The sequence below is a fragment of the Triticum dicoccoides genome, chromosome 7A, assembly GCF_002162155.2.
Source record: "Triticum dicoccoides isolate Atlit2015 ecotype Zavitan chromosome 7A, WEW_v2.0, whole genome shotgun sequence".
Taxonomy (NCBI): domain Eukaryota; kingdom Viridiplantae; phylum Streptophyta; class Magnoliopsida; order Poales; family Poaceae; genus Triticum; species Triticum dicoccoides.
Window position 1 is genome coordinate 114638718 of NC_041392.1, and position 8401 is coordinate 114647118.

At 47.4% G+C, this 8401-nt stretch overlaps 1 pseudogene; it reads right to left on the minus strand.

Annotated features, from left to right (window-relative positions):
• Nucleotides 1-2894: 2894 nt before the first annotated feature.
• Nucleotides 2895-8401, minus strand: part of LOC119333228 — a 62109-nt pseudogene continuing 56602 nt past the window's right edge.

Sequence of the window (8401 nt, forward strand, 5' to 3'; positions counted from 1 at the left end):
AAAATAGAATCCCCTAGTGTCCCCCGGCACGCCTTCTCTCTGCTGCTCGCCTCCCTCGATGGCATGCTGTCACATCCAAGGCGGTCACCGGCCTCGCAACAGCAGTAGCACAAGGCATCCGCCGCACATCGCCGTTGCTCGTGGGCTGGCCTCGCGGCCCCTGGCCTGGAAGTTGTCGAAGCGCCCGGAGCCACGCACGTAGCCTGTCAGCGCTTCTGCCGCGACCGCGAGCTCTGCGTGGGCGTCGGCCCTGAGCTCACCACGCTGATTTACCTCGAGCTGAGCTACTCTGTCCAGCCAATAGCAGCTTCTCTTCCTTGCCCAGTTCCAATCCTTCCTCCCGTGCTTCCGTATTTCCCTCAGGTAGGCAACGCACTCCAAGTGTTTGCTGAATTGTTTGCTTGCCAAGGTGGTGGTTTTAGATAAGGGCGATGCTAGGCGCCGGCGCACCGGCCGAAACGTTCGGCCGGTCCAGCCCTAGCCGTTCGATGCGAGGCGTGCGCGGTTGGATCTGGAGCAAAAAAAAAAAAACTCGCCCCCAGCTTCTTCTTCCTCGGCACGATCCCCTCGCTTGGGCTGCGCCGCGCCGCGTCTTCTATCCCTCGCCGCCCGTCCACACCCTCGCCGCCCGTCTCCGCCGCCGCTTCCAACCCTCGCCGCCCGTCCCCGTCACCGCTTCCAACCCTCGCCGCCCCGTCCCCATCGCCGCTTCCAACTATCATCTGCTGGTTGCAGCTTGCAGCGGCGACGCTTATAGCTCTCCCCGGTTATAGCTCCGCCGCCGCCCCTCGCCGTTGATGCTCATGGCTGCAGGAAATTGCGTCGGCGACGGCCGCCAGCCAACCACTGTGATTGCGGCTCGGTGGCGACACGCGCAGGTTGAAGCATTTCGCACATATGATTGAAGCTTTCTCTACAACGGATGCAACTTTTCTGGTTATGCAGTGTATGTTTGTAGCTTTCTTTTTCAATGGTTGTAGCTTTTTTCATCTACGGTCGAAGCTTTTCTATCAAATGGTTGCAGCTTTTTTCTTGTAAACAGCCTTGGTTAATGCTTTCTCTATCGTTTCGGGTTGAAACTTTTTTATCAAGGGTTGTAGCATTTTATGTCGACGGTTGTAGCACTCCGCCATGGCAATGACTGCTTGCAGCTTTTGATGTATCTGGTTGAAGCTTTTTTCATCTACGATCGAAGCTTTTCTATCAAATGGTTGCAGCTTTTTTCTTTGTAGCAGCCTTGGTTAATGCTTTCTCTATCGTTTCGGGTTGAAGCTTTTTCATCAAGGGTTGTAGCATTTTATGTCGACGGTTGTAGCACTCCGCCATGGCAATGACTGCTTGCAGCTTTTGATGTATCTGGTTGACGCTTTTTTCATCTTGGTTTGAAGCATTTTGATTAAACGGTTGTAGCATGAGGGTGTGCGGCAGGTTCTGCAATGCCTCCGCCATGTCTGCAGCGCGAGCGCCGCCGTCCTCGCAGCTCGCCGTTCACCATGCTCGCCATCCATGATGGCAGCTCTCCTGGGCACGGGTTGCAGCAGGCCACGACGCGGTTCCAGCTTCCGCCGGGGCCGGCGAGCGAGGACGGCGAACGGCCACGGGGACGGCCGGCGCGGGTGGCCACCGACGATGAGGACGGCCGGCGGGGGCGGCGAACGGCGACGGCCAACTGAGATAGAGACCGGCGAGATGAAATAGAGAGAGAGGAAGCAGCGCAGCCGCGTGGGGCGTTAATGGCGAGCAATTTGTGGGCCGATGAAAAGGGGATCGCACAGGCCGCGCGCGACCGGCCGAGTGGTTCGGCCGGTGCGCCGGCCCCAATCATTTCCCTTTAGATAAATGCATTGCAAAAAGTTGTCGTTGTTGGCAAAAAAAAAAAAAACACAGAGCTGCACGTTAATTTTACCCTCACGGACCTAGCAGTTCCTCTAGCAACAAGAGTTCTTTCCACATCTTAATCATTTAGTGCAATGTCTTCCGCAAGGTTGTCCTAATGTGAGCTTATCCATGTGATTAGGCACTCTTCAAGTAGGAATCAATTTTCTAGTCATCCTGTTCTTCCATCAAATTAACCACTGCTCTTTTTTTTTTCCTTTTTCCTGAACCTGCTGTGTTATTTCGGTAATTATTATAGTTAAGGTCAGCAAGAATTGTCTACATTATAGGTTCTGCCTTTTCCAGGGATGCAAAATTCCGAGTAACTGAGCCACGCGTTTTTCACTCTGGTGTAAAAAGGTTAATTTCCAACTTCGCACCGAACAGAATACATAGGAACCTTGACTTAGTTTCTAGAGGCAAGCTTATATTTCTCAATGTGCTAATGGCAATATTTCCTTCTATCACAGCAAGCCTTTTTAATCAGCTAATATAGTGTATGCAATTTCTTTTCTTATATCTGATGTGATTGTCACAGTTCTGGAACAGAACATTGCCTATCAACTATCCACTTTAGTTTCTTACTTTAGTAAGTACCTGATATATTTAGATTTCTAAGCCAAGCGTACCAAGATGAGTCTATCTATCATCTATATATATCCTGCATTATATGGACGCCGAGGCTGCCATATGTTCATGAACCGGCCACCCTATCAAACGGCACCTATGGGTGCTAAGATTTGTTCCGGAACAGGGGCAGAAGCAGAGTTTCTCCGATAATCCGAGTAATCCACGGGAGCAGAGACTATAGAGTCTCCCGTGGCTCCTTCTTGCTCTGTAGATCCGTCGGCCAGACCCTGATGATTTGGCTCATCCACCCGGCGGCTGTTGCTCACGGGCTGGCCTCGTGGCCCCTGGAAGGCGTCGAAGCACCGGAGACACGCACGTAGCCATGTCAGTGCTCCCGCTGCGACCGAGAGCTCTGCATCGGCGTCGGCACTGGGCTCGCCGCGCTCCTCTTAGACAAACTTAGCGAGGTGGATAAGGAGCATGAGGCACGAGACGATACCGTTGGTGAGGAACAGCCCACCGAATCTCCACAGCCCCAGCCTAGCGTCGGCCCCGCCGTTGCCCCTACCCACGCACGCCCCGGGGTGGCCGAACCACTTGTTCTCGATGCGGGCAAGCTTATCCTCCTCCGCCAGCTCCAGGATGGCACGCGACACATCCACCGCCAGAGGGGATCCCATTGGGAAAACCTGAATAACATGAAAACTTATAGTTGTTCCATATTCGTAAGTAAACATTCGATACTGAAATGGGTATAAAAAATGTTGGGAACACATACGAATCCAAACCCGCCGCTCTTGTAGGTCGGACCGGCCATGGAGTAGCCTTCACAATAGCGTGACAGGAAGAGCCTCAGGTATGGCACCTCATCGAAGATCGCCGTGATGCCTCCGTTGTCCGACCCTTTCTTGAGGGCGCCGGCGTATTGATCCATGGAGGAGTACGTCCTCAACCTCGCCTCTTCGAAGCCCATCTCCTTGAGGATGCCCCCGATGAAGGAACCCTCCTGATACCCCACATAGTCCCACTCTCTCAGGTTGTTAATCGCTGGTTGGAGGTGCCGTATCGTCAGTATCGAGGACAGGTTTGCCGTGTAGCTTGTCGTCAGGATCAGCACAACAAACACCCACATGATGACCACGAACTTTGATAGGTTGCTCTCCAGCTTCTCCTCTGCAAGCAAGTGCTGCAAACTATTAGTTCTAGTCTACATATCACTGAAAAAAATAGCACGCTACAACATGCTAAGGAATGACTCGCTGACCGCTAATAGCACGAACAATATAGCACACTAATAGCGGATTTTAGGCCGGTGCTATTTTGCTATAGCGTGTTTTTTTCCGCTGCTACATATACATGCAGTATCTGTAGGTAGAAAAAAGCGATGGGATGTGGTGGTGCTTTACTGTGGGAGAAGACCATGGTCGAGAATGCGAAGTACATGAGGATGCCGAATTGATTCCACGGTGTGCCATGGAATCGAGGGTTGTCTTTGTGCTCGATTGCCCACACGACGAAACCGGTGAAGAAGAAGAAGGCAAGACTGGTGAGCCAGAGTCCCGATGTCAGCGGCTTCACGAAGATCCACATGCTGTTGCTGTTGTCTTGCTCTGCCACGATCATTGACCAGCCTGTGTCGGCGAACGGCAACGTGAAGGAAACCAGCTTCATCCTGCTCGCGGTGATCGTGACGTCCCCAACCACCGCGTCCGCCTTCTGCGAAGACGACTTCAACAAAGTTCAACTTGTTAATCTCTAGGCACAAGTATTACTAGAACTATCACGTAAAAAAGTTCAGTGCTAGACTGTTACCATGCTCCTACTAACCTTGTCAGGCACCAGCTCTACAAGCCTTTCGTATGACTCGGAGTCAGAGCTGTCATTAACTGGCACATAACTGTACACAACTGGATACTTCAGCTTTGTCATGACGGCGTGGAACACATCTATGCAGTAGCCTGTCACTCTCTCGGTGGCGCTGCTCGGGTTGCTGGAGATCTCCACGAATTGGCTGAATCCACGCTTCACCGGGACGGCGACGCGAAGTAGTCGGCCGTTTGGTGACATGCTCCACCCGATCGGCACGGCGGCCGTTTCGCCTGGCCAGACTATCTGTTTCAGCTCTTTGCCTGCACTCTTGAGGTCCAAGCTCGTCGTGATCCCAGACCCAGGCGTCCAGAAACCCACCGTCCTTTCACCTTTGCTGAAGGCATTCACGATCTCGTACGCCAAGACTTGTCGCTGCCCATCGACCAGCCTGAACCTTCCTGCCAGGCCGTCGAAGTTGGCAGCGACCAGAGCATCAAGAAATGTAGTTCGTTCTGCTGATCGGAAGGAAACCTCAGCTGCAGCCGCAGCTGCCCATGCTGTGTCATACAACCATATCAGAGACATGGGGGCACTCGGGTCATCGGTAGCAGTGCTATCCTGGCTAAGCCTTACATTCATTCGTCTTGAGAAGCTCTTGACTTGGTCTGTTTCCTGCACATGAGGCCGCAGGCTGACAACACCCTGCATGTTATCAATGCCACCGAGGTTGTACGCAGCTTCACCAATGTCGGTGGTGCTGATCCAGACATACCCCTCCGACATCATGCCCAGGACCATGGCCCGGTGAAAGAGGCGGACCGCTAGAGCGGGGAGCATGTGCACGATGTACACCCGTGCCGGCATGGCCTTGATGGCAAGGAGTGCCACGTCGAGGCGGCTGTCTGTTGCATCGGCGGGCACAGCCACAGAATCTGTTAGGCCGCGTGACCCCTGGAACGCGTGGACCAGTGCCGAGAGAATGCTGATGCCATAGGGTGAGTCCTCGTGCAACAGGATGGCGGAGTGCCACGCGAATGCCTCGAGAATGGCCGCAATAGGCGTGGCCAGCTGAGAGTTGCTGTTGGCTGCGGTGTGCAAGAAGAAGCATCCTTGTGAAGAACTCGATGTTGGCATGGTGGCAGAGAGAGAAAGAATCGGGGATATTGTTGTGTTTCGCCATGCTAGCAAATAACTCAACCTCTGCTGATGTCTGAGGCCAGATGATTGCTTGCACGAGTGCATTCTTGTTCATGAGCTCCTCTGCTGTAGAAACATGCATACACCAAAAATGAGAACTATCGGTAGATGGTAGGAGGGGAGCGGTTACCCACTTTTCAAGAATATAGTAAATATCAAAAATTAAGGATGCTACTTTACAGCATGCATATGCTACAGTAGAGTTGGTGTGAAACTAGGACGTAATCCAATAGAAGTAGAGAAAACTATTCAAAATATTTGAGATTTAGAGGATGCTAGAGGCAACATTTCCCATTCTACTAGTGAAAAAGGTAAAAAGGAGCCTGAGTGTGGTACTTCTATGTTAAATAGTTCAGATATTGAGCTTATTCAGGAGTTATTTTCAGATAAAGATGGTTTTTTAGATGATGTAGTACAGGGATTGGCTAGTCTTATGAGTAAGAAATTTTTAATTGAGAGGAACTAGGGTAGAGATTTTCCTATGGGGTAGAGGTAGGACAATAGTATTCTGATGGCAGGCATGTTCTGAAATGCCAGAGGGCTAGATGAGGAAGTAAGGAGGAATTTCCTCAGAAATGCTATTCGCGATTACATGTTGAGATATTTAGGTGTTCAAGAAACTAAAAGGTGGTGTTTTAATTTAAATGAACTGGAAAATAAAAGTTTTAGACTTAGGTCCTGGTGCTTCAGTTTCACTTTCATATCTAACTGGAATTGTTAGTTTCATGGCAGACATTGTAGCGAATAGTGATAGCACTACAACAGAAGTTTCTACCTTTATCCCTTGTAGCCTTGACGTGACGAGCACAAATTGCTCCTAAGGACAAATGCTCTCGGTCTCGGGATATATGGAATTTTGTTAACATTTATGGTGCTCCATATGTATATAAGAAAATCTTCTTAGTTGAGCTTGTGCATGTTTTTGATAATAATGCTTTCCCTATTATAGCTTGTGGTGGCTTCAATGTTTAGAAAAAGGAATGGATTCATTAGATAGAAGATTACCTAAATGGTGGCATCTTTTCAATGCTATTATTGCGCAATGGGACCATACAGAAATAGAGATGGCTGGGAGAGTATGTGAAGTAATAATACAGAACATCCTACTTTTGAAAAGCTATATAGGATTCTTGTTTCTTTGTCTTCGAAACATATGTTTGCTTTGGTGCTTATGAGAGTTATACCTAGGATTAGTTGTGAGCATTCCCCTCTTGTGTTACATTTTGTCACGTCTCAACAGAAAGTTGAAGGGCCTTTCAAATTGAACTATGTTGCTTCCTTGGAGATGATCGTGATCCTTTAGTTAACCAAATCTTGTTTAATTATTTATGTTGTTGATGTGCTTTAGAAAAATGGTAGTGTAGGGCTAGGAAATTAATGAAGACTCTTAATGGTGTAATTTAAATTACTTACGGTTTTATAAGAAGTAGAAGAAAGTGCTTTCTATTTCTATTAAAACATTTTATTTAAAAACTGATTTTTCTTCTAGATGATAGTAAATATTTCTGTAGATTCCCCATGCCTTATGATCTGGATGATAATAACAGAACATTTTTAGGACTCTAGATAAATTATGCACTTCCTCCGATCCCTATTAATTTTTTCCGACTTAGTACAACTTTGTACTAAGTACAAAATTATACTAAGTCGGCGATCGGAGGGAGTAGCTTGTTTTTCAAATGAAAGACAATAGGGTTCCTTGTCCAGTATGGTTCCCTGCTGAGTTTTACCAACGTTTTTGGTCTACTTTTGTGAAATGATTTACTGTATTTGTTTCATGAGTTTTATCATGGTAGGATGGATCTCGCCAGATTTAATTATGGGGTTTTAACTTTTCACTAAAACGTGTGGGTGCTGCTAAAATACAACGGTCTATGCCTATATGTTTGTGTAATGTGTTGTTATTTTTTTTCTCACTAAAAGCATTAATAATATGGCTATTTTAGTATAGTTGATAACATAATTTTCCCTGTTTAGACCCCATTTAATAAAAAGATGTACATTTTAGATAGTGTGGTGTTGTTGCATGGGATCTTACATGAAGTGCACATGAAAAAGTAGTTTTTTCTTCTTATTTAAAGTAATTTTTTGAAAACTGGTGACAAAATTGATGAGTATTTTAGAAAATATTAATGTGGCAAAAAGGTTTCCCTGTTAATTTTGCAGCTTAGCTTATGAACTCTTTAACTCATCATAAAGCAGCAGTTATGGTTAATGATCAGGGTGGCCTTGTGTTTAGACCGAAAAATGGCTTAGTCAGGGAGCTAATCTGTCTTTCTGAGCAAAAAGTAATTTTCGATGTGAAAGTTGGTTACATGCTTTCTTGAATTTGTGTCCATGTGGCACTCATAAAGATCCGGTGATCATTTGATGTAAGCAAATTGTATGTGTAACTTGTGTTAAAGGACACATTCGTAATTTCGGCAAATATATATCGTCCTTTCTGGGTTACAATTTGTCATTTTGGAAAATAAAATGGTATGGTCATGAAGTTCCTGTTTTTGTGAAGATGTGTTGCTTCACATAAAAAAAAGAAAAACTTTCTTATTTGACACTGTCTTAAAATCTGATTACTTATTTGACATTAAAAATATTTTTCTCCCCTATTTGACACTAGTCTTAAATTTTATTTCCTATACGACACTTCCGTCCATTTTGAACCTAAATGACACCTGAAAAGACGATTTTGCCCCTCAAGCGGTATGTGTGTGCGCGCGCGTGTGTGCTGTTGCGTGTATGGGTGCACGCGCACATGTGTTCTGCTGCTGCATGTGTGTGTGCATGTGTGCTGCTGCGTGTGTGTGCTGTTGCGTGCCTATGTGCTGCCTGCGTGTGTGTTGCTGCTGCGTGTGTGTGTATGTGTGTGTGTGTGCTGCGTGCGTGTGTGTTGCTGCGTGTGTGTGCACGTGCATGTGTGTTGCTGCGTGTGTGTGCGTGTGTGTGTGCACGT